This window comes from Orcinus orca, chromosome 10 (genome assembly GCF_937001465.1).
Source record: "Orcinus orca chromosome 10, mOrcOrc1.1, whole genome shotgun sequence".
NCBI lineage: Eukaryota > Metazoa > Chordata > Mammalia > Artiodactyla > Delphinidae > Orcinus > Orcinus orca.
In genome coordinates, this window is record NC_064568.1 from 86,144,377 (window position 1) to 86,170,654 (window position 26,278).

Sequence of the window (26,278 nt, forward strand, 5' to 3'; positions counted from 1 at the left end):
ATTATTTCTAAATAAAATAAAGAGAACTAAAAACAAGTTGCTGCCCGTCTGGAAAGTGACGAGGTTATGGTGCCACCTTTTCACTGCAAATCTTTCCTTCTTAGTCTTTGGATCACTGGGAGTTAAGAGTTTAAATGTTTATACTGTACAACTCAAGCAGCAACAGGGGGACACCGGCTGATCTCTTCTCCCTCTTGACGTCATTCTAAACTGCCCATTCAGTGTAAGGAGTGATGAGCCGAGAACCAGGAAGAAAATAACTTGACTTTCAGATCATAAATTGAGTCAGCTGGTTGAGCAGTTGAAGATTTTTTTTTTTCTCTCTATGAATTGGCATTCAGGAAACTCTGGGAGGGAGTAAATACGAAAACATGTTCTATGGTGGGATTTTCCTTCCTATTTATAACAGCACGACGAACTGATAGAATGGCATTTGAAGAAAAGTGTGTCAAAGAATCAAATATGCAGATAGGATTTGTAGAAGGCACTTTTAACCACTTTCAGATAAATTATATGACTGAAATATTGCGAAAAACAATCTCTGAAAAACAATCTCTTCTTCAACTTCTGGTTTATATGTTCAGGGTTACCAAGGATGTCTTTGAGGTGGGGCATGCCTCAGCCCACTATTAATCTCCATTAGCAGCTCTAAAGACTAAAAAATAAATTAGAATTTAGAGTCCAAATATAAAGCATGATAAAAAGCTTTTTCAGAAAACATTGCTATTTTGAATGATTTGAACTCTATAATCTGAGTAAAAAATCATATGCTTACGCTGCAAACAGTTTCCGGTGGAGGACAGACCCCTTTTCTGGCCATATTGCTGTACTAAGTACTTGGCATCCAAAAATTCTAGAGCCACCATGTTTGTAAATCTTTGATTTTTTTTTTTTTTTTTACCATTCAGACTTCCAAACTAAGGGGAGATAGCATAGCTGAAAGAGCAAAATATTTGGACTCAAAAGACCTAATTCAACTTACTAGTAACTTGACTTTAGGCAAGTTACCTAACCCTTCAGAATCTTCACTTTCCTTCTTCCACTTGGAGATGATGATAATTATGGTGATGGTGATGATGCTGGGGTGGTGATGATGGTGATGTGATAAAGATGGTGGCGGTGGTGGTGGTGACCTCCCCCACAAACTGCTTGAAGTTAAAGGAGATAATGTATGCGATAATGGAAAACCAGTAAGGACTTACTACGTAAATGTCAGTGATTTTTTAATTGTGATTTTCTCAGCTGTCCCAGTCTCCCAAGTCTATACAATTCTCCTCTTCTACTCTTGGCCTGTGATTAACAAAGACACAAGCTGATGAGAGCACAGCTATTGAGACTGCTCACTTCAAATGTTTTCCTGGGAATATAGAGGTGCGTCTGGCTCATGAATTAACAAGCCTGGCTGCTATCCGACCTCCACCATTTGACAAAGGCAGGACTCAGAATAACCCCTTCACTTGGCACAAAATGAATTTGTGATTTCTTACCTTTTTTTTTTTTTTTTTTTGGCTTTAACCAATCTGGTCTCCCTCTGAAAATCCTTTGAGTATTAAAGAGTGATATAAGCTATGGCAGTTTTCTTGTGGAGAGAGTCCCCTTTGCCTTGGTCAGGAATGCTGGAGGTGAAGAATCATATCTTTAACAGTATCTATAACAATACACAGGCCCTTTCTCCTGGGTAAATATTTACTTGGGATAAACACACCACAGTTACTGCCTCTGCATGCCGCTTTACAGAGTACTTTTTAAAAAGTAATTTGATAAAGGCTGGGCTCTCTATATTTGTTAAACCATTTCTAATTTAAAGATAACACTTATTGAAACTTGAATTATACATATGTTAATGGCATTTTAGGACAGTAATTAAGATTTTAAACAAAGCCTCTACGACGTTTCCTCTAGTGGTGTTTTGCTTTGTTTTCACTTCCATTGCTTTTTAAAATATTTTCAGTGGTAAAACCTCCTGGAGAAATCATGGTAATCTGTTTATGTATATTTGTGTGTAAATATATTAATGTGCACACAGGAGGACAAACATCAGTTCAGTTGTTTAATAATAATACTTCATGGGACAGAGAGCAAGTTAATGGGATCTACCCACTGTGAACTAATCACCAAATCTTTATTGAGCACCCCTCAATAAAAGTTAGGACTAGGGCACATAACTGGTCAGGCTGGAAATGGTCCCAGCTGTAGGAGGGGAGACTGGGGAGGGTCAACCCAGGTCCTCCTGACTCCTGGAAGGACAACTGCTGCTGGGTCAGAAGCATCCTCTTCTGTATGAGAAAAGACAACACATCTTGTCATTTACACCACGGACTAGAGTGAAGAGGACAGAAAAAAGCCCTGTGTGTCTTCCTAACATTAATGATACACCCAAAAGACAGATGTTTGTGCCTTTATAAGCTACCAGGCAATATTGAAAACTGCACATAGTGAGTCAGTAGCTCATTACCCACCTCTTGGCAGGGGAAGGAGATGGCAAACCTGCAGGCCAGACCCAGCCCACTGCCTGTTTCTGTACGGCCTGCCATAAATGGTTTTTACAAAAAGACAGACATTTGCAAATCGATTTGATGATAGGGAACATTGACCTTGAACTTCAATTAAGCAAGATGTTATCCCAAAGAAAAAGAATTCCATTCTTCTCCTTAGTAGACTGGTGTTATAAAAAAAAAGCTCAATTATTAATTATTATATTTTGAATTTTGTCCATAAAAAATGTGAAAGTTTGTTTTCTCTCTTGTTATATGTAAGTATACAATTTCCTCATTTTTTACCTCTTGGCCCCAAAGCCTAAAATATTTACTATCTGACTCTTTACAGAAGAAGCCTGCTGACCCCTGGTTTAGGTCATCACGTTCCATCATTTTGCCTCTTAAGGTCATTGTCTCTCCCACTAGCTCTTCCCCTTTTCATGTCCGGTGAGAGGGTCCTATCATTTTATTTTTATTATTTTATTTTATTTTTTTTTGCGGTACGTGGGCCTCTCACTGTTGTGGCCTCTCCCGTTGGGGAGCACAGGCTGGCTCTGGACGCGCAGGCTCAGCGGCCATGGCTCACGGGCCCAGCTGCTCCGCGGCATGTGGGATCTTCCCGGACCGGGGCACGAACCCGTGTCCCCTGCATCGGCAGGCGGACTCTCAACCACTGCGCCACCAGGGAAGCTCCCTATCATTTTAAAATCCCCATTTAAGAGAAGATTTATCCCCTCTTATTTTTATTTAAATATTATTTTTAAGAGAACACACGTCCCCATATTACATTGCTCTGTAACACCAACTGGTAGGATGATGAAAAATTAACAGTCCAAGACAAAACCAAAGACAGAATGCGCTGGGTGGGGGAGGGCAGAGAAGGCAGCATGATGTAAGCAGAGACACACAGGAGGACTAAGGCCTGTTCTCCCCACCCACCGATAAGTGAGGTGAAAGAAGGCGACGCACAGGAGGTGTCCAGGGTCCTTCCCACTTACTCCTCTGCATGACTTCAAGGCACTCTCCTCCTCATTTGACTCTTTGGGTTCTTTGTCCCCGAGATCTGAAACCCTGGACCTCCTTGCAAGAGATGACTGATGCACGAACATGACTCGAGGCCGTCTCCTTGGCTTTTCCACACACACACCACTCCAAGTCTCCCAATTCATCAAAAAGTGATAGTGCCAACCTTGGGGGCATCTTTCAAAGAAACCACAAATTGGAAATATATCCCCTTTACGTTAGGAGATTACAAGGGATTAGCAGAGCTTTGATCATCCCCAAAACAGTGCTGGCTCTTGCCCACTGCCCTCTGTCTGTAGGGCAGACCCGTTGATGTCCACTCAGCCTGCATGTTAATTCAAGGACAAGAAAGCCGTTTCAAAACAGGCACGAAGGAAAGAGCGAAAAGCACCACCACACACACCCTCGCTCGTTCAGTGGGGGCCGCTCAGCTCCTGGTTGCTAAGCATTGGAAGGAGCTGGAATGTTTAGCACTATTAGGCATCTCTGAGCAGTTCTAACTTGCTGGAGGGGAAAAATATCTTACTATAAAAAGAGCTCAGGAGCCATTGTACACTGCCGGTGAGACTATAAAATGGTGCAGTCACTATGGAAAACAGGTGCAGTTCCTCAAAAAATTAAAAGTTAAAATTAGTTCTTTAACATATGATCTAGCAATCCCACTTCTGGGCATATACACAGAAGAACTGAAAGCAAGGTCTTGAAGAGATATTTGTACATATGTTCACAGCAGCATTATTCACAATAGTCGAAAGGTAGAAACAACACAAGTGTCCATCAGCAGATGAATGGGTCAACAAAATATGGTCTATACATGCAATGGAATATTATTCAGCCTTAAAAAGGAAGGAAATTCTGACACATGGTATAACATGGATGAACCCCGAGGACATTAAGCTAGGTGGAATAAGCCAGACACATCCCTGTATGATTTCATGTATCTGAGGTGTGTAGAGAGTCAAATTCATAGAGACAGAAAATGTCAGGGTGACTTCCAGGCGGTAGGCAGAGGGGGAAATGGGGAGTTGTTGTTTAATGGGTCTAGCTTCAGTTTTCAGTGTTACAAGATGAAAAGTGTCCCGGAGGTTGGTTGCATAACAGTGTGAATGTACTTAATGCTACTAAACTGTAGACTTAAAAATGATTAAGGTGGTAAATCTTACATGTATTATATCTACATACGTATATAACATATATATATTTCCACATTAAAAAAAAAAGAGTTAGGAATAGGTACCCGCAAAAAACAAAATAAAACAGGAAAGAACCAGACAGTTCCTGAAAGTCTGCAAAAACGTTGCTTTTTCTTGAGCCATGTAAGTTTAACAACAGGGAACTGAATACCCAGGTGAGATAGAAATGGTCCCAGGGAGCTGATTCTGCCCAGGGCTGGGCATATCTGACACAGTCTTAGAAAGACTGTTTTCTCCATAGCAGGATGTGTAAGAATGAGGTCTGGGAATTTTTTCTACCAATGTCTGCCTAGCTGGGAATCATTTTTAAAATCTCTGCATAAATATTTTGGGATTAGCACTTACCGAGGCTTCTCTAGAAAGGAGTAGCATAATTAGCAGATGCAGCCCCTCAGGAGCTTATGAACTATGTAGGGATAGAAGATGTATTTTTTTCATTCATTAAAGACTATCTGTTGATAGTCTACCATGTGCTGGATTCAGTTCTACTCGGCTCTAGAGGCTCGAAAGGACCTCAGGGCCGACTTGGATATCAGGAGGAGAATGTTCCAGGGAGAGTCGGGAGGCCAGTGTGGCTGCAGCACGATGTGAGCACAGCCAAGGGCAGTAGAAGCTGCAACCCTAGAGGTTTCTGTTAGGAGGGAGGGTGTCCAGCTCCTATAAGCCTTACAGGCCATTGTATGCATTTGGGGTTTGCTCTATGGGAGATGGGGAGCCATTGGTGAATGTTGAGCAGAGTGACATAATCTGATTTGCCTTTCAAAAGGATAATTCTGGGGCTTCCCTGGTGGTGCAGTGGTTGAGAGTCTGCCTGCCGATGCAGGGTACACAGGTTTGTGCCCCAGTCCGGGAAGATCCCACATGCCGCGGAGCGGCTGGGCCCGTGAGCCATGGCCGCTGAGCCTGCACGTCAGGAGCCTGTGCTCCACAACGGGAGAGGCCACAACAGGGAGAGGCCCGCGTACCATTCTGACTACTGTCTGGAAAATTAAAATGGGGGCATAAAAGGCAAAAGCAGGGAAGCCAGTTAGAAGAGGATGGCAACAGTCCAGGAGAGAATTGGTGGGGAACTTAGCAGGCCTGATACCGATTGAATTGTAGAGGTAAGGAGGGAAATGTTACCAAGGATGTCTCCAAGACTCTGGCCCAAGCATCTGGAAGGATAATGCTGCTCTTTACTGAGATGAGGAAGGCTGCTGGAGAAGCAGGCTTGCATTGGGGTAGTATGGCCATGATGGGGAAGCAGGAGTCCACTTTGAGATAGTTTAGATATAAATAGGGGATGACTTCATGAAGTCCCACTCCAAGTACCCAGAATAGTGGGCACTAGGAAATATCTGTTGAAATGTTGATGATAAAGCAGCATATGCATAAATGAGAATTATTCATAGATTTATCTCTAGCTTATGGGGATTGGGCTGTTGCATAAAACCAGGAGCTGGAGAAGCAATACAAACTGTGCAAAACACTTAAAGGAAATTAAAGGAAAGATCGGGGGAAGTGGTGGATCATCTGGGCAGGCTTTTTTGTTTTAATAAATTTATTTATTTTATTTATATTTATTTTTGGCTGTGTTGGGTCTTCATTGCTGTGTGCGGGCTTTCTCTAGTTGCGGCGAGCGGGGGCTACTCTTTGTTGCGGTGCGCAGGCTTCTCGTTGCGGTGGAGCACGGCTTCAGCAGTTGTGGCTCACAGGCTCTAGAGCGCAGGCTTAGTAGTTGTGGCACACGGGCTTAGTTGCTCTGCGGCATGTGGGATCTTCCCGGACCAGGGCTCGAACCGTGTCCCCTGCATTGGCAGGCGGATTCTTAGCCACTGCGCCACCAGGGAAGCCCTGGGCAGCCTTCTTGAAGGTGAATATTTGAAGGAGAGAGCTTAACATCCTTGGGAGCACTGTTCTGATATATAGAATAATTATGGAAATGCATCCATGAACTTTCCATCTTCACGTGGCCTCTCTGCTTTTGGTGCTACGCTCACCACGTTAAAATGCTTGCATCTCGGGCAGGAATAAAGAAGTAGACATAGAGAATGGACTTGATGTCATGGGGTGGGGGGGGCAAAGCTGAGACGAAGTGAGAGTAACATCAATATATATACACTACCGAATGTAAAATAGTTGGCTGGTGGGAAGCAGCAGCATAGCACAGGGAGATCGGCTTGGTGCTTTGAGATGACCTAGAGGGGTGGGATATGGAGGTTGGGAGGGAGGCTTAAGAGGGAGGGGATATGGGGATATATGTATACTTATAGCTGATTCACTTTATTGTGCAACAGAAACTAACACGGTATTGTGAAGCGATTATATTCCAATAACGTTCTATTAAAAAAAAAAGCTTGCATCTCTTGCCCTTTCGCTCCTAGGCTGTACATCCGTAGCATCTCAGCTAAAGAGACCTCTTTAGGGGTTTTTATTCTTATTCTCCTAATAGAAGGCAGGCAAGCAGTCAATCCCATTGCTCAACTCCCTGCCTTTTTTCCCTTCCCCAAGGAGATTTATCCGCCTCCCTCAGTAACGTATCCATTTAACAGTCAAGCGCTAGCAATCAGCACATTTGCTTGTATTTTAACTCAAATCCCATGAACTATGTCTTCAGTTACCTTACTTTAATCCTAGGGGGAAATTGTTCTTCCTCCTGTAAGATAGTCTTTCGTATCCTCAAAAACCATTAAAAGAACATATTAACACAGCAGTAATTCTCCAGACCTTACAATAGCTAGTCAAATATTTGTATTCCACCAGGCACTTGAGTTGAATAGTATATCTATGCCAACAAGAGGGCAAGTGTATCCTGAGTGCCGAACAGGCCCAGATGTCTGTGAATTAGGATCTGAAATGCAGGGGCACACGCCCCACAGCTGTTGAACTTGAATTCCTCTTTGAATGCAGCACCCAGGGCTGAGAGGCACTTCTCAGAGAGGCCTGTGTGCGTTCGTTCTTCTGAAACCTGCCCTTGCCCAGTGCTTACATCCTCATTCTGACCCAGCTACCGTCTTGGGCGCAGAGAACAAATGAGAGCAGGTGTTCAGATTTATCTTCCTCAAGCAGCCCCTTGAGGCTCATTGAGGACAGGTCATTGAAGGAAGAGGCTGACATATAGCCTTCCAGCCCACAACTCTTGTGCCTGCCAGCAGACAGCTGTTCCAGATGCTTCCTGCTGCTGCTCATGAAAACATAACTGCGATTCAATGAAAGATATTTAATAGGGGATTGCTTGGAGCAGCCCCTTACTTGAGAGATCGGATGAAACCAAAGCACTTGGATCTGGTGCCATCCCTGTGAAATTTTCACCTCCAAGCAGCCTTAGTGTGAATGACCTATTTCAAACGTGATGGCTGATTACACTTGGGTGGCGTGAATAATTTAATAGGTGTGAGAGCTCTGTCAATGCTGTGATATTACAGCAGCATTGCCCGCCTGGCTAATCATGGAGGGTAACAGCGCCCTGTCCTGTTGTCACGGCTCCTATCCGAAGCTGCCAGGGATGTGGATTGTGTGTGAGCAGAGAAGGAAAGAGGGGAAGTGGGGCCAGGTCTCGTCCCTGCTACCAAAGAAGGCTTTGTGGGTTGAGCAAGCCTGGCTGCAGGAGTCAGATTTCCACTTTCACCTCTGCAAAGTGAAACTGTGCGGGGCCCACGGGGATGGAGCTTTGTATCCAGTATCCCGATTGGGCATAAAATGTATGTTAGTAGGGGGAGGCACCGGACGCTGAAGCTAGCAGGGATAGCTAATGGTTTCCAGGCCTCACAGAGGCGGCCCTGGCCTTTGAAACATGCAGCTGAACTCAAGGCCCAGGAGCAGGAATATGAGAGCAGCTGTAGAGAAGAGCGAACAGCCAGGAGGAACCTGTCATGGCTTCAGAATCTTTCCCTTGTGTTCTAAGGTACCTTGATACTCCCTCCAGCTCTCTCTAACTTTGCTTGAGTGGTAGTGACAGCCGTTTAACCTCAGAGACCTGTTTCCGATGTGAGCTGGACTCCAGAATAATGTCCATGAAGACGGTGAAGATTAACAACCAGTGACAAAGTTTTAAGTAAAATGGCTTCTGGGCCCGTAATTCCTCCTAAAATCACCTCCTGAAGTTAATGATCTCAATTTCGTGAGTTAGGGAGGGACCAAACTTTGAAAAGATTTGTGCATCGTTGGGGGGCAGTAAGGAGGAAAGGAATTGAATGAGATTAACAACAGATCTTGCCTAAAATTGAAAGAGAAATGAAAATAATTAAAGGAGTTACTTAAGAAATATTTTAAAAATATGAATGACTGGATAAAAACAGATTTAATTTTTTTTTCAATAATCAGTACACTATTGTTAATGTGTATCAGTCAGGGCAATGTCAGGAAACCGATAGCTTCCATTAGAATAATTCCAAGAAGGTTTATTTACAAAGAGATGACTTACAGAGGTGTGGGTGGATTGTGGGGGAACCAGAGGGCAGAGAGAGACCAACACCACCTGGCTCCAAAGGATGGGAGAGGAAGAGGTTGCTAGAATCTTCAAGGAGAGAGAGCTGTGTAGAGAGGGCTGCCTTGAGGGGGTGGGGGGGAGAGCAGTTGTCTTTTAGGAAGGGGCACAGCCAGCCCAATGTGACCTCAGAGGGAGGAGCCAGGTAATTAATATCCTCACCTCACTCCTTTACCTTTTTCCGATCTCCTGTTGGGGCTCCCCATTGGCCGAACCCTACTGGACATCACAGGGCAGTCGTTGATGTGGTCCCTACCTGGGGACCCCCAGGGCGGGAAGCAGGAGAGAGAAAGGTGGAGAATGGACAGGAAGGGGTCACGTGGGACAACCTGCAAGCCAGGGACTGCAGGGGGCCCAGGGACACAATATAAATAAATCACCTTGGCGAACCTTACAGACAAAGCTCTTCTCTTATGTTTCCCCTAATAATGAGAGAAAAGGGAAGGGATTCATTATGAAGGAAAAGTCCATTTTAGAACCTTAAAAAGAGTCTACATGTCCAGTACCTAGCACTGTGTTTACACGTGCATGCTTCCAGTCACTTCTACATTCATTCTGCATTATTTTATACTTCTTTTAAAATCTTTGTGCAATAATATTTGTTAGATTTATACTATTTACCTTCAGCCTTCAGCCGAGTTCAGAGCTATAGGAATTTATAAAGTTAATATTCTACCAAAATGTTTGTCAGTCTAGACCAGTTTCTCAAAATATAGTCTGAGAAGCCATCAAGTTTCCCAAGACTCTTTCAGTGGGTCCCCAAGGTCCTCAACAATTTTTAAAAATATAAGAGGGTTTAGTCTAGATTATGTTATATATATAAATGTGGGTTTTTTAAAAATTGAAGTACAGTTGATAGACAATATTATATAAGTTACAGGTGTACAATATAGTGGTTCACAATTTTTTAAGGTTATATTCCATTTATAGTTATTAAAAATATGTGCTATATTCCCCATATTCTATCCTTGTAGTTTATTTTATACCTAATAGTTTGTACCTTTTAACCCCCTTTCCCTATAATGTCCCTCCCCTTACCCTCCCCACTGGTAACCACTAGTTTGTTCTCTATATTTGTGAGTCTGCTTCTTTTTGTTATATTCACTAGTTTGTTGTGTTTTTTTTGATTCCACATATAAGTGATATCATGCAGTATTTGTCTTTCTCTGTCTGATGTATTTCACTTAGCATAATGCCCTCCAAGTACATATACACATAAACCTATGTATATACATATATGTTATATAAAATGGCTAGTCTAGATTGTGTTATTGTGTAATGGGTCTTGAGACCAAAAAATTGGGAAGTGATTTTTATAGATTGTATTATTGCAGAAAATGACCTCTACATGTAATATAATAATAATGTGTGAGAAATCCAATCTCAGGTTGCTGGACAGAAGGGGATTGCTTGCTACATGTAAGACATGTTTTATTTCCTGTCAGCCTTGAACATTTTGCTGACTATCTTCCACCCATGCAACTTCTAGGTCACTTGGTGCAGAAGCTAGAAGTGGGGGTGAAGGCAGGGTCTAGGATTGAGATCATTTGCCTTAATGCATAGGCCTGATTTCAGCCCCCCCGGGACATCCGCTCCTGGGACATACTAAAATGCTAAGGGTGTTGGCCAGACTAGTTTCCCATTGTGCAAGCAGATGCGTGTGACGATGGTAAGAAAACAACAGCTTGAGATGTTTACTCCCTTGAGGACCTTATCATCAGTACCAGACATGGGCAAAGGAAAATGGGGTTTAGCTCTCACCAGTTCAGAAAGCAGCAAGCAAGACCCAGCTGTCATTTGTCAGGTGGAAACATACTTCTGTAGGTACAGCTCTGATGTCAATAAATACAGGCTTGTTATGCACTTTTTCCAAGAGAAAAGGTGATAGAAGGCAGCAGGGGCACTGTATGCGCTCATTCCTAACGTAGTCAATATTCACTGACAATTCTCTACGCTCATTAATATAGAGGTTACAATCATGTAAGTGGTATTAAGCATAGTTCCTGACATCAAGGAATTTATAAACTGATGAGGAGATGTGTACCAAATATTTATGACAGAAGGAAGGTGTGTGATAGGGTCTTATTCAGGGGACACACAAGGGACTTGCAGGAGGATGCAGGTAGGGTTTAGAGGGCCAAGAAGGCATTGGGAAGGAGGTAGTGTTTGAACGGGTCTTTCTAGGCTAGACAGGGTTTTCAGAGACAAACATCAGAGGTAAAAGAAAAAGTGATGGGCAATTCTCAGCGGAAAATTTCCAGGCAGTGGAAATAGCCCGAGCAAAAAGGTAGAAGTAGGAAGTATCATAGGCAGAAGGAATATATAGGAATATAAATGGATAGAGGTCCCTAGATATAACCAAATCTCCGGGACCTTCTGATCAGAGCATCTACTTCATTGCACAATGGCAGTGGGTCTTCAGACATGTTCTGAATTCTGCATTAAATATCTGATGCTCTAAATGAGGAAACTAAATTGGCTGCACTTTGGATGCCCTTCTGCTTTCTTCTAATGAATTATGCATTTACTAGGATTGATTGGTGGTGCAAAGAATAATCAGCCTGGCATTGCCAGTTCTGTTCCCTAAACAAAAACTGGCTTTAAAAATGCCCATGAGAGAAAAACAGGATAAAATTCAGTTTTTAGAAGAGACCATTTTCAGTGCTGCTGAAGTTCAAACACCCTGTTTTATGGCACCAAAAATAATCACAGTTCCCGTAGCACCCATAGTACTTCCTCTTTCATAACACCCACCCGAGTTATTTACCGCTGTCCTCACCACCAGGCCCCCCGAGATGGGTTCCATGACCTTCCTATTTACCTCTGTGGCTCCTTCCCTTAGCAGAGTGCCTGGCACCTGAGTTGAAATAATAGCTTGTTGAAATAATAGCTATCATTTGTACCTAGGGATTTTTAAATTAAAATTGATACATGGGTGGGACAGGGGGAGGGGAACTTGTGTTAAGCTGTTACTCGTTTGGAGGGAATCTTTCTCTCCATTGGTATTAAAGAGTGACGAACTCTCACACTAGCAGAGTTTTCTGTAACATCCCCACCCCAATGCCTAACAAGCTCTGGCCTTCACTGTTTCCCTGGGTGAGGTTTAAGGGCTTCACCAGGGAATCTCTGAATGCTTTGATCAGGGACGTTTCCGAGGTAGATGAATTAGAGAACCTTCACCAGAAATCAAATCAGCCAGAAACTTGATCTTGGACTTCCAGCTTCCAGAACTGTGAGAAAATACATCTCTGTTGTTTAAGCCCTCCAGTCTGTGGTATCTTGTTATGGCATCCCTAGCAGACTAATATAGTGGGGAAATGGAAAGTCTGCTTCTCTCCAGGGGAGGTGTTAGACCCTGCTCCCACCCCTCCAGATTTTTCCTCGGTAGCCTATTAGCTCTGATGCTAATCTGCAGTAGCTCTTATTTCTCCCAAGACTTTTCCTGCATATCTGTGCTTCTCTCCAGGCCTCTGTCTCTAGAATGAGGTAAATGGAGAAATGTTTGGAACCATCCGACTCTACACAAATAGCTGTAATACAAGGTGGCAGGTGCCCAGCATCTCGGGAGATGTTAAGAGCTAAGATGTTATGAAAGTTCTGAAGTGAGAGGGCAGGGAATGGGGCAAGAGATCTGGGAAAAACAGATGCAAACTAGAGTACTGAAACTGGATCTTGATGAATAGATGTGGCTATTAGGAAACGGGTGAAGGCTACATGGATGGAGATAGGCTGGGGTGGGGGGTGGTGTTGACAAGGTAATAAAAAGATTGAGGTAAGAGTACAGGTGTGCTCCAGAATGGCAGAGTTATTCATCTTTCATTCAGTAAGTAGTTATTGAGCCCTTGTTCTCTGTGGGGATATGGTATATAAGACAGAAACTGTCTCTACCCTTACGATCTCACAGTCCAGTGAAAAAGAGACAAAGAACAACTAAAAAGGTAAAGAAAACCATTACAATTTACAGCTGGTGCTATAAAAGGTACAGGGTATTCAAAAAGAATAACTGAGGGGAAGGATATACTTAAAGATGTGGGTGGTCAGGGAAGAACTCTCTTAGAAGTGACTTGGCATGTTTAAGGAACTGAAAGAAGGCCCTGTGACCTGAGTCAGTAACCTGAGCTTAGTAAGAGGGAAGCCAGAGGCATGAGTGAGGCTGGAAGGACTAGAAGGGATTGGCTCACCAGGGTCTTGTAAGCACTGGCGTAGAATTTGGATATTATTCTATAATAAATGGGGAATGAAGGCAGGGTTTTAAGCAGGAGAGTGACCACAGCATAATTTTTATTTTTAAAGATTACTCTTTCTGTATTAGTTATCTATTGCTACATAACAAATTGTCACAAATTCAGCTGTTTAAAACAACACATGCTTCTCATTTCACAGTTGCTGTGGGTCAGGACTCCAGGCACAGCTTAGCTTCAGGCTGCAATCAATGTGTCATCCAGGGCTGGGGTCTCATCTGAAGGTTGGACTGAGGACAGATCCACTTTCAAGCTAACATGATGATGGCGAGATTCAGTTTCTGTGGGCTACTGAACAGAGGACCTCAGTTCCTTGTCACATGAGCTTCTCCAACATGGCAGCTTGCTTTATCGAAGCCAACAAGGGACAGATTCAGCTAGCAAGATAGAAATCAAAACCTTTTATAATCTAATCATGAAAGTGACATCTCAGCCCATTTGCCATATTCTATTGGTTAGAAGTCACTAGACTCACGCTCATGGGGAAGGGATTACACAAGGGTGTGAATACTAGGGGGTGGGAATCATTGAGGACCATCTTAAAGTTGGCCCGCCACAGTGGAGAATGGATTCTAGGGAAGGGCAAACTGGAGGCAAGGAGATAAGCGATACAGTCTAGAGATGAAGGATCTCAGAGAAGGGTGATGGCAGTAGAGCTGGAGAGAGTAACCAAGAATGAGAAGTGTCTTGGAGACAAAAGCAACAGGTTTTGTTGATGAATTGCGTGTGGGAGGTAAAGGGAAAAGAGGCATCAGTAACGACTTCTAGATTTCTGGCCCTCTAGCAACTGGTTGGATATTGGTGCTATTTATTTTTTTTTTAACTAAGATGGTTAAGTATAGGGGAGGACCAGGTTTGGTTTGGGGGGAGGAGAATCAAGAATTGGGCAGCAAGAAATTAACAGGAATTTTAGGTAGGTACTCAGATATCTGACCTCAGAGGAGAGTTCTGAGTTGGAATATAAATCTGGGAATCTTTAGCACATGAACATGACTTAAAGCCATGAACTGAATGAGATGAGGCCCCACTGTGGGCCCTTGAATACCCCTCTAAGCTGTTTATGTGCAGATCATTCCTAGAACCCCATTTAGTCCTCTGTAAAGTGCCTCAGTCTACCTTTAGAACTGCCTCTCTTTCACTGGCCCTAATTCTAACTATCTTTTAAGAAGAGTATCCAGGTTCCATCCTCTCTCTCCCGGCTGGTTTTGCTTACTTAGCGGGGGTGGGGGCGTGGGGGGATGAGTGTATCATTTGACTTAATCCTACTTGGCCTTGTGCTCTATTTCAGCATTGTCTTAAACAGTGTCATTCAGCTCCCATTCTTAATCTCATTATCGCCATTTAGGTCGTAAACTTTTTGAGGGGTGGGGGTGGGGGGAGCGTTCCTTCTTTTATCCCCCGTCCCTTTCTCAGTTCTCCACAAGTACTTATTGTATGAATGAATGTTTCAATAGCAGTCTTATTTATGGCCATTTTAATAGCTACCAAGAGGCCAAGGGGTGCTATGGGAGTTGTGCAGCTGTTTGGACCTTTGTGACTCTCAGATTTATTGATGCTGAAAAGGACTGGGGGAGTCATCAGATAGGTAAAAGGAAGTGAGAAAGGAGATAGAGTCAGGAAATACCCACAAAACCTGGGCTCAGCTGTCAAGTATCAACAGGGATACAACAGAGACGAACCCAGGTCCAGAATGAAGAGAAGAACAAGGATCTATGACAGACAGGATAGTGGGGCCACTACCACCCATGTTTTCAGGTGCCAAAACCCAGCTTTTGCACATGTATCTAAAGTTGATTCAATTGTGTCACCTTGGACAACTCACATTAACTCCCTTGAATCTTGGTTTTCCCATCCATGAAATGGGAGCAATAATACCTACTGCAGACTTATAGTCAGGAATAAATGATACAGTGCTTCTAAAGTATCTGCTCCAGAATCTAGGGTATACGAAGTAGCCAATGGGAAAAAAACAAACAAAAAAACGGTACTGATGAACCTAGTGGCAGGGCAGGAATAAAGACGTAGATGTAGAAAATGGACTTGAGGACATGGGGTGGGGGGGAAGCTGGGACGAAGTGAGAGTGGCATTGACATATACACACTACCAAATGTAAAATGGATGGCTAGTGGGAAGCTACTGTGTAGCACAGGGAAATCAGCTCTATGCTTTGTGATGACCTAGAGGGGTGGGGTAGGGAGGGTGGGAGGGAGGCTCAAGATGGAGGGGATATGCGGATATATGTATACATATAGCTGATTCACTTTGAGTACAGCAGAAAGCAACACAACAATGTAAAGCAATTATACTCCAATAAAGATTTTTTTAAAAAAGGAAAGAAGATAGCCAATGAACTGTAGTGTTCAGCATCATAAGGATTACGTCAAGTCAACCAAACTCACTAGGGACACATATATTGACCAGAATATACCAGTACTGAACACATACGAGGAATTAGTTGCCAGGAATGTTCGTATCATTTGCTCAACACATTTTCTCTTCCGAAGGAAAGTGTATGTGGGAAGACTGAGTGCTGTCAGGAACTATTTAGTAAGTTGGAAGAAGGACAGAGGGAGGTGGGTGTCTGGAAAAATCCAGCTGTCATGAAGTGTTCAGCCTGTCAAGGCACTCACTGCTCAGGCTGCCCTTCATGGTCGAAGGCAGAGACACAGTGACCAGAGCTTGCTTTGGGTGCCCTTTCTAGGCATCAAGCGCACTCTGCTCCTACTGTTGTATCATTGGTCGGTTATGATGTCATTGATTAGGCTATGATTTGGGTGGCCTAGAGTCCAGGCCTGAGGATGCAGTCTCCTTATCACAACTGGATAAGGACACAGTGTCCTCAAATGTTCCCTTTTGGTTCATATCTATGCTCATCGACTCTTACTCCCTCACAAGGTGACTGAATTTCAAGCTGGGGAGGGCGGATGCACCTTGCAGTACCATTCTATTTAACATATTCTACGTACACAATTTATTCAGAATGGTGGCTTTACAGATAAGGAAACTGAGGTATAAGGGATTCCCTATTTAAGGATGGAGGCAGAGACCTTGTCTCTGGGTCTTTGTAGACTCCCTGTCTTGGACAATTTCCACTCCAAAGACTCTTTCTATGGAATGTCTCTGTCATATCCACACTTTCCTAAAGGAAACCTTTATATATAGTTCAAATCCACCAAAACAAAATTAAAAGAAAAAAAAAACAACAACTCTGTTTCTCCCCATTGTTATGAGATCTCTGTGCCCAAACAGGCCCTAGAGGAGAGCCCATACAAAGCAAACGTCGTGCCGTGGGCAACCAACTTCACCGCCACACACACACACACACACACCACCACCACCACCACCACCACCACCACCACCACCACCACCACCAGAGTCGCCCCAGCGCATTGTTTCAATACACAGCCTCTCTTTTAAGTACCAAAAGCTTAGCCGAAAGGGCCTTTCATGGCCTCGGCTGTTCTCCCCTGCCCTCTCCCTCCGATGCACTCGGTCTCCTGCGCGAATTCCAAGGATAACTACAAAGCGGTGACACCAGCTAGTGCCAAGGAGCTCGGCGTGGCGGCGATCCGCTGGACGCAGACAGCAAAGCTCACCCTTCGGAGTTGGGCTGAAGTAACTGTCAAGCATCTGGCTGCCCCGCCCCCTCCCCGCCCGGGTGACGCCGTCGCCCCTCGGCCGAGCCCCGCCCCCGCGCGCTCCGCGCTCCCCGCCCCCCGCGCGGCCGCCGCGGTCGCTCCACGCGCTGCCGGCCCCGCAACTTCAGCCCGCGCCGCAGCTGCCGGTAGCTGACGCGGGAGGGCCGCCGGCGCCGGGGCCTGGACGCGGGGACCCGACTGCTTCCCGCGACCCTTTGTCCCTTCACCCGAGTGAGCGCGCTCAGGGTAGCTGCAAAGCCGGAGGTGCGGGCGGCCCGGGTCATTGCATTGGCACGGAGGCTGTTATTCTAAGCCGGAGACCTCAAGTGTCCTCCTGTCATGACAAGGAGCCTTCGTCTTTAGGTATGAGCACCTTTTTATTTGTTCTTTTTTGCTTGATTTTGCTGACAACCCGAGTGAGGTCTGTGTGGCGAGGGTGTCCTCGGCTTGCATGAGTGTTGCCTGTTAAGGAGCCGTTGGGACTGGGGCGTCCTCGGCTTCCTCCGTCTGGGAGGGTTCGGGTCTCTGATGCCCACAGGGTAGAGACGCGAAGTTGCCGAGCGGTGCAGGGCACAAGCACTTTTGCAGTCAGAACCGAGGGATGCCCAGGAGAGTGGAGGGACCGGCCCAGAAGATGGTAAGGGGCCCCCGGCAGTGCCCGGCGGCTGGAGCATCTCTGGGGCTAGGACACGCGTGGCCGGACGTTAGGTGCTCTGGGGCGGGCGGTGGCGGGGGGGGGGGGCGCGGAGAGCGTCCCGGGATGCGGGTCCTGAGCTGCCGGCTGCCACCGAACGACTTCCGGCACTCTCAGCGCCCACGGGGAGTCCAGCTCAGGCTGAGATCGCAGTCTCTGGGGTCCCAACTTGCCCCCAGGCTGCCCGGATTCAGCTTGGCAACGAACCAGCCTCATCCCCGCGTGTCTGAATTACAAATTGGCAATGTGGGGTGACGGGGTGGGGGGATGAGAATTGGGAGGAGGGGCAAGAAGGAGAAATTTGTTGCATTGATGCCCACCAGTGTCTGGAAAAACGGGGGTGGAGAGTGGGAGTGGGGTAGGTGATGATGCACCTGAGGACCGGAGCACCCCTGCAAGTTTCTGTGGCTTGGGAGATGGTCTAGAGAAGAGAAGCATCTGCAACTCTGTTACCGTGAGACTGTAACCTCCTATCCCCCTCCCCCAGGGTAGTGGGGAACGGATAGAGAACCTCATGTTAGAAGGGAGTAGGTGCTGCTGGAAATTAGACAAGCGGAAGCCATGCAGATGTTAAGGTGGCAGAAGCGCTGTGCCAGCCCCTCGTGCAAAGTGACAGCTCCCGCAGGAGCAAGAGAGCAAGTGGAAAAGCAAGATAACCGGGCGGATTTTGTTGGGGGGAGGGGCGGGGGTGGTGCAGAGGGGATGTTGGCAGCGTGGAAGGTTCTTATCCTGAAGATACCAACGTGTTGCTCGAGTGACGGAGAGGAAACGTTTAAGCTTTTGGTCCGGGGGAAACAATCATGATTGTCTTGGAAAACATGTTGGGTCCGTCTTTCCTCCCTGCTCTCCACTTCCTCCACGCTCACAGCCATGCAGTTGGTTGAAGTTCTAGGACTGGGACTAATCGTCGCCCCCATTCCCAAAGAGATTGTACTTGGCGCTCCGTATGGGACTGGGCATCTTCTGTGAGCATTTGCCCCTTTGTTATCTGACACGTGATCACTTCTTCGTTTTTGTTTTTTATCAGGGTTTTCTGGCTCTGAGAATGTTCCTCTTCTCCTACCCACCCCCACCCCAGGATATTCCTATTCACCTATTTCCCCTCTTCCTCTTCCTCCTCCAGCCTTTTTGAACCAGCCTCTGAGTTTTCCCTCTAATCCCCCCCCCCCCATTGTGTCTCCATCAGACTGTTTTAGCTGCTGTTCCAAGCAAGGGATGTCAGCTGTGAACTCTTCAAGAAGGAGCATCATCGGGCTACTCTCCAGTGGTTAATTAGGAAGCAGCCAGTGGCTAACCTTCTGTAGGAACAAATTGCAGGGGTGTGTCTACTCAGGGTAACAGCCACTAGAGGAAAGGGCCTCCCTGCTTTTCACCATCCCTGGTAGCCCAGCCCTCAGGCTCAGCCTCTTGTGCCCAGCTCCCCCTTCAGTAGAGATACTGCCTAATCCTGTCTCTTCCCCAGGAAGGTGATACACTTGCCCCAAAATCTGCTGCATCCAAGCATCTGAAAACCTGAATACTGGAGAATCTGTTGAGCAAAAACGTACTGCATATGTTGCTTTTCCGAAAGGCCCCCAATGGGTGCTGCTTCTCTCTTCCTCTGCCAATCCAGTGTGAGATTTCTGCTTTAAATATTTTATCTTATGTATAAATATAAAGGAATACCAAGCTAGAGCGAGGAAAAGCTAATAAAAGCCTGCACTAGGGACTTGCACAAAATTCTGAGTACCCGAACACAAGCGCCAGCAATGGCTCTCTTTCTTTTTGTTGACTGCAAAGTCAAATTATTTCCAGCAGAAAAGGGACCCATCCCTTTTCAAGGGTGACCTGGAGAAACCAAGGGACCTGGGAAGGAGATATTTATATCTACAGGTGTTGGTAGCTAAACTCATATCAAATTCTACTCTTTAGTATTGAAGTCCATTGACTTGGGGCCCTGCCCATGACGGCCAGGTGTCCTGCCCAAACGGCCAGGTGTCCTGCCCTAAGTCTGAGGTTGCTGAATGGATACATCCCTAGTGTAGTTAAACCCCACAGCCCAGCTGTGATACCAACCACATGCTCACTTCTGAATATAACCAAGTCACTTCTCTGCTATATTTTGGGTTAATTCACAGATTATTGGCTCACCCCTTGGTGTCAAGAGACTAAAACACAGACAAAGGCAGTTCTGGAGGGTGGGCAGCACAGCCTGCACGTTTCACATTAAATCGTGGAATCAGGCAAACAACAGTCCCTGGGGTTGAAGCGTTTGCAAACCTGTGTTTTATTTTTACTGTTCATTTCATTCAATGGCTTGGGGAAAAAAGATAAAATGCTGTCTTGTTTCTATTCTGCAAAGAAGTCAGAAGTCTAAAACCAGTTTCTTCCTTTTCTTGGGAGGAGGTGGCGGTAAAGTGAAAGTCCATTTTGTTTATGCAGTAGGTGCTCCTCTGGGCAATGGCAGATTTGACTTTCCACTTGGGCTTTCTCTGCCCTGGTGGCCATGGGCAGGGCCTCGTGCTTCTGAACAGCTCCTCTACCAAGGTTATTTTCATCTGCCAAGCTGAACTCCACGAGCTGGAGGAGATAGACAGCTTGTGTTTGTGGCCATTCAACCAGAAAAGAATACCAGCTGAAAACAGACAGTGAAGCAAGGGAAGCGGGGCTGGGGGTGGGGAGAGGAGGTACAGATAGGCCAGCAGCACATAATTGGTTCCCCAAAGGCAAACCTAGACACGGGATGGCTCCGTAAAGCAGTTGTCGCGTAAACACCCCACAGTGATTATTTGAAAGATCCCGTCAACAAAGGAGAACGATTATGACTATGTGCCTTTTCATCTGGAGGGAACCCTCCTTTGGCTTCATTCCTCTCCGCTTTCAAAATCATATCCTTCTAGACAGTTTCTCCGCACAACATTTTCCCCCTGGAAATGAAAACCTCCCCATTGTGCACGTGGAGGCCTTCCAGCCGATTCAACTAAACAAAAGCACTCCATGCACAGATCTTGAATGAATTAATATCGAAACACCCACACGTCCTCCTCCCTCTTCCTATCTGCCCTCTGAGGCCACCGAGTTCCTCTCTGGCTGAATGGCCAAGGTTTGTTGTTGTTGGGTTTTTCGTTTTGTTTTGGTTTTGTTTTTTGGTCACTGTACACTAATCCCACCTTAGTTGGAAGTATTCCCAAATAATAATAGATGTTTTTCTCAGAATGTGGCCGGCTATGTAGAAAAGATCATTTTACACATGACCCAATGCTGGGGTGCCCTCCCTGGACACCATCAAGAAAAGAAGCCACTCTGACTTATTGTCTAGTGTGCAAGGTTTACATGACACTGATGAGCACTGCGTGGAGGAGATGAATGTTTTCACATGTCTATCACACTAATTAAAAAAGAAAATTAGATTTCTTTTCAACAGTGAAAGCAAATGAGGTGCAATATTTCTATGTTGTATTTCATAAGATCAAAACGAGCTCTCTGCCAGACCAAGGAGGGCAGAGTCTTAGACACAGGGAATGTTTTTCACACCATTTAGCATTCAAAAATATAATAAAATGATTGACAAGTATTTTTATTTCTGAGGTGCATTAGAAGTCCAAGTCCTCAGTGTTTTGTAATTTAAGGGAGTACTGGGATCTGGCCAAAGTTAGATTTTTTATTCAATATGAAAGTGTAAGATATTGATGATACCTTCTAGGAAGTGCACAGTCTGGTAGGGAAGGAGGAAGAGCCCAACTGTGTTGGACAGAGTGCTGTCCACACATGTCTTGGTTTGCCCTGTGTACATCTGTTGTTGCAGCATAATTATTAATAGCACCCCTTTCACTCAGAAGGATTCCGGTTTGGTCACCCTAGAAATGGGCTGTGAGAGGTCAGAGGAAGGAGAGGAAGGCTGTGATTGAAGTAGCCAGTGAAGATTTCATCCGTGCCTATGGTAAGATTACAGATAAATGGAAGGGAAAAGGGAAGACTCACCAGATAAGACTAGGAAGACGGTGAGCTCCCTGAGGGCACAGAGGGTCTATTTTGTTCCTTCCTGGATCCTCAGGGCTTGCGTGCTGCCTAGCAAATCATAGGCATCAAATGTGAATTCGTTGCCTGTGACCTAGATTTAAGATCAAGACTGAAGGTAGGAAAGTTCAGGATAGTGAGGCGGTGTGCCTGGCAAAGGTCAGATGGGCACGATTATGAAATAAGGCTATTAAATAATGGTGATGGTGCTAAAACGAGGCTGGCGATGCCCGTCCCACAAAACAACCTGTGTACAGAACAATGTCTTGTAACTCTTGTATAATAAAGTCACTTGTCTTTGGGGTTTAATGCTGTGGCTTTCACCTCTAGCACTGGAAGTGATCTATTCCTTCTCAAACAAATTGTTCAGGAAGGAACTGAAGGAACAATGACTCCATTCTCTTCAAGCTGGTCCCCTTCTGTCTTTGTTTTCTGGGAGGACTTTTGGAAGAGAGGCAAGAGCGGGGTGGGGGGGAGGGTACCTCACAAATACAAAAGTAATACAGATGAACACAAAGGGCACACGGTTTTTCCTTCCCATAATAGGGGGAATAAATCCAAAGTGACAGTTTCCTGGAGCTAGTGCAGCTCCTGAGAGGTTATTCCCAGTACAGCATTTGCTTTCCCTACCTTTTGCTATATATGAAGGCCCGGAGTGACTTGGTCTTGGCCTTAACTGTAACAGTCTACCTTCTAATTAATGTGACCCTGCTGATATATGGAGGTTCAAGGTTAACTTCCCTAAATGAAGATTCCTGTATAACTACCAGGTAACCCGTGAACAGCAGTGCCATACTTTTCATTTATAAAGTTATTTAGCAGCATTTTAGCCACTTTGAAATGATCCGTATCTTCTGAAATTGTAATATAATTTAGTGTTGTCTTGGTGATGGTTCAGAAATATGTGGAGCTTAGAAAAGAGAGAGATAGACACACACAGGGATATAGCACTGAGAACATGCATCGGGGTTCAGAATCCACTCAGCAGAAAGGACATAAAATGACTTATGGAATTGTCAGGTCAGGAAGGCCAGGGAAACACACCCTAGGTCGAGCTTTCTGTAACAACTTTGAAAGTCGTGTTGTAGTGGAGTCACTGCCTGATCAATAATCTAGATGTTACCTGCTGATTTAGGAAGCTACTGTCTCCAGAATGAGGCTGCCACTGCCACCATCAGGAAACAGCCAGCCAGGAAGGCACCACAGAAAAGCCAGACAGTCCATGAAGGTGGTTGCCAGTGGTGACAACAGAAAAGGCAGAAGTATAGCATAGCAGGCAAAATAATGTGTCGTCACCCCCTCCCAAAAGATATCCTAATCCCTGAAACCTGTGAATGAAGAGATTACCTTACATGGCAAAAAGAACTTTGCAAATATGATAAAGTCAAGCACCTTAGGATCATCCTGGATTCTCCAGGTGGGCCCAGGCTAATTTCATCAGTCCTTAGAAGCAGAGAACCTGTCCCAGCTATGGTCATATGACTATGCAGGAAGGGTCAGAGAGATGCAACATTGCTGACTTTGAAGGTGGAGCAAGAGGCACCAAGAGAAGAAATGTGAGTGACCTCTAGAAGCTAGAAAAAGCAAGGAAGTGGATTCTCCCCTGGAATCTCCAGACGGGAACACATCTGTGAGACCCATTTCAGACTTCTGACCTCCTGAACTGTAAGCTAGTAGTTGTGTGTCACCTTATGCCACTACATTTGTAGTAATTTGTTAAAACAGCCATAGGAAACCAATACCCACAGCCTCCCCATCAGATCTTGTGGCAAGTACACCTGGTGGAGACCCCCTGCATCATGTGCGTAGTCCGAGCTGCAGGGGATTCTCAAAAGTGTTTTCAGCTTCTGGGCTTCGGTACCAGAAGGCACCAAGATGGGGTTGGAATGACGCTGAATGCCAATCACTCATATCCAGTGCAGCTGTCGTGGGAGCACATGGGAGCCCGGGGAGCCACAGGTGTATATGCACAGTGCCCTGAGGGACGGAGGCATGTAAATATGGCAGAACAGAATCGGATGCCTGAGATTTTTAGGAAGTTTAACAAGTGTTAGTAAGTCATTAAGGCACAAGGGGGAGGGGAAGAGAAGGCATCAGAATAGTTGCCTGTTTTACCGAACTAGAAGTTACTATCTGATCTATTAGCTATCGCTGGCAGGGTGGTAGTAAGGAGAGATTGTATGTAAGTATCAGTATCAGGGATAATTATTGACATTCTACAACTTATCTCAACTTTATAGTCAGTCTATATGGCAGACTATATTTTCCAAAGGTGGCCTCAACAGTATCTTCCACCCTACAGGCCTTCCTACACAGTGACTTTGATACTCTTCCCATTGAGAAATGAGGCCTTTGTTTCTCCGCTCAAAAACCTGACTCTCTGGACTAATAAGGAATGTGACTTTTAAGGCTAGATCACAAAAGATAACTCAGCTTCTTATTAGCTCTTGAAGCTATCAGCCGCCACGTAAGCTATCTGACTATCCTGAGGCTGCCATGCTGTGAGGAAGCCCAAACTAACCAGCCACATGGAGAGGCCTGGCATCACAAGGAGAGAGAGAGATGCCTGGCCAGTACCCAGCTTCTCTGGTCCCTACTGCTCCATGTCCAGCCACCATCTGACTGCATGGTAGACCTTGAGCCAGACTGTCCAGCAGAGCCCTTCCCAACGCCTGACTCACTCTTGTTGTTTTAGGCCACTGAATTTGGGGATGATTTGTCACGCAGCAATAAATAACTGGATTGGTCCATGCTGTCGGATGCAGGGAAAAAAAGTCAATTAAAACCACAATCTTGTGTTATTCCTATCAGATTTCTTCACTGTGAGGTAAATAGTGTGACAGTTGTCAGTAGTAGAATAACCAAATCTAAAGCCCACGTTCTCTTGCTGTAGAATATTGGCCTAAGAAACTCATTCTTAAAATATGTATCAGAAGCAGTTTGTTGGTTGGTTTATTGGGGGAGGATTTAGGAAAAGGGGAATTGGTAGCATTGAGAAAGAATTTCAAACTGGCTAATTCAACGTGTGAATAAGCAAGACGCCTGGTAACTTCTTTTGAAAGTAGAATTGCCTCAGTGTGGCAGGTAGATGCGCTGCAAATCTTTACTTTGGGGAGTGTCGTCAAATTTGGGACCCACTTAGGAGATGGAGAAAAAGAGATGAAACACAGCCGGACTAACACACAATGAAGTGTGTTAGCCCTCCTCCCCAGCAGGCTGACTGCTCTTCTTTCTTTTTCTACCACTTCTTTTTTGCACATGCCTCCTTCCTTGATACCCAAAGTTTACTGCTCCTGAAGTTCAAGTTCAAGGTCCCCTCAGAAATGGTACATAATAATACATTGGTCTAAGTCATAGTACCTTATATTTCTGCGGGTTTTTGCAGTCTTCAACAACTTTCATCACATCCATTATCCCGTCTCAACCAGAGAACCCCATGATGTATGCAGGACGAACGTTAATGTCCCTGGTTTCACCAATTAGGAAACAAAACAAAAGGCTTGTCCAAAATCACGGTGCCAGTATGCCTAAGAGGCTGGGTTAGTGCTGAGCTGTTCTCACTCCCATTTGGCGTCTGCCACCCCAGAATATCCATTCAACTGGCCTTTGTAGCAAAATCAATGTTAAGCTGGAGAGAGGGAGGGGTGATTTGTTCTGCCTGCCCACCATCTTCAGTCACCAAAATATGGCCTATTTGAAGCCCAATTCATTGAGAGCCTGAAGCATGACTGTTTTCTCTTACTACCTGACTAATGATGTCAGTTTGACACTGTATTTTGCAAGTGGAAACCTGCCCCGATAATGACATAAGAAAGGTCAGGAACTGCTCCCTTTGCAGGCTCCCATGACATCCCTAAAAAAGCTTTGCCCTTTGAATTTTGTCAAATGGCCTTTGGCCGAAAATAGGATAGAAATGGCATGTGCTGTTTCTTTTTTAAGGGTTATTTATTATTATTTTTTTAGATCCTCAAAGTGTGTTTCTTCACATTAATATATTTTCCAGATGTAATTTTTTTTGGCTCTGAGTATTGCAAAATGGCTCTTTTGCCACTGATGGAAGAAAACAGCCAAAGCAAGAAGAGGCTAAGGGGCTACATTAACTCAAGGTGCTTTCAAATATGTGAATATACAGTTATCAAGCTAGAGGTACTGAAAAAAAAATTGAAAGAATGTGTAGTTTTCATTTAAGGAATGAGTCTCACTCCTTTACAGTCTAACTGGGGGGAAATAAGTGCAGGTAGACCTTGCATGTAGATTCTGCGTACAAAAAAAGATGTTCCTGGGCTTCCCTGGTGGTGCAGTGGTTGAGAGTCCACCTGCCGATGCAGGGGCTGCGGGTTCGTGTCCCGGTCCGGGAGGATCCCATATGCCGCGGAGCGGCTGGGCCCGTGAGCCATGGCCGCTGAGCTGCGCGTCCGGAGCTTGTGCTCCGCAACGGGAGGGGCCACAACAGTGAGAGGCCCGCGTACCGCAAAAAAAAAAAAGATGTTCCTTGCATCTTCTCCCCTTAAGTAAATTATGTGATACTGAATGAAGGCACAGGGAAGTCT

General features: G+C 45.2%; 1 protein-coding gene across 7 annotated transcripts in view; it reads left to right on the top strand.

Annotated features, from left to right (window-relative positions):
* Positions 1-26,278, top strand: part of RIPOR2 (RHO family interacting cell polarization regulator 2) — a 212,564-nt gene that overhangs the window by 105,094 nt on the left and 81,192 nt on the right. Inside the window, exon 1 of one of the 7 annotated variants that reach the window (XM_033434792.2) lies at positions 17,170-17,401. The exons of the other annotated variants lie outside the window; for them this stretch is intronic. The gene's annotated coding sequence lies outside the window, so the exon portion shown is untranslated. Of the gene's footprint in view, positions 1-17,169; positions 17,402-26,278 lie in introns of those variants that run through there. 7 annotated transcript variants of the gene reach the window in all.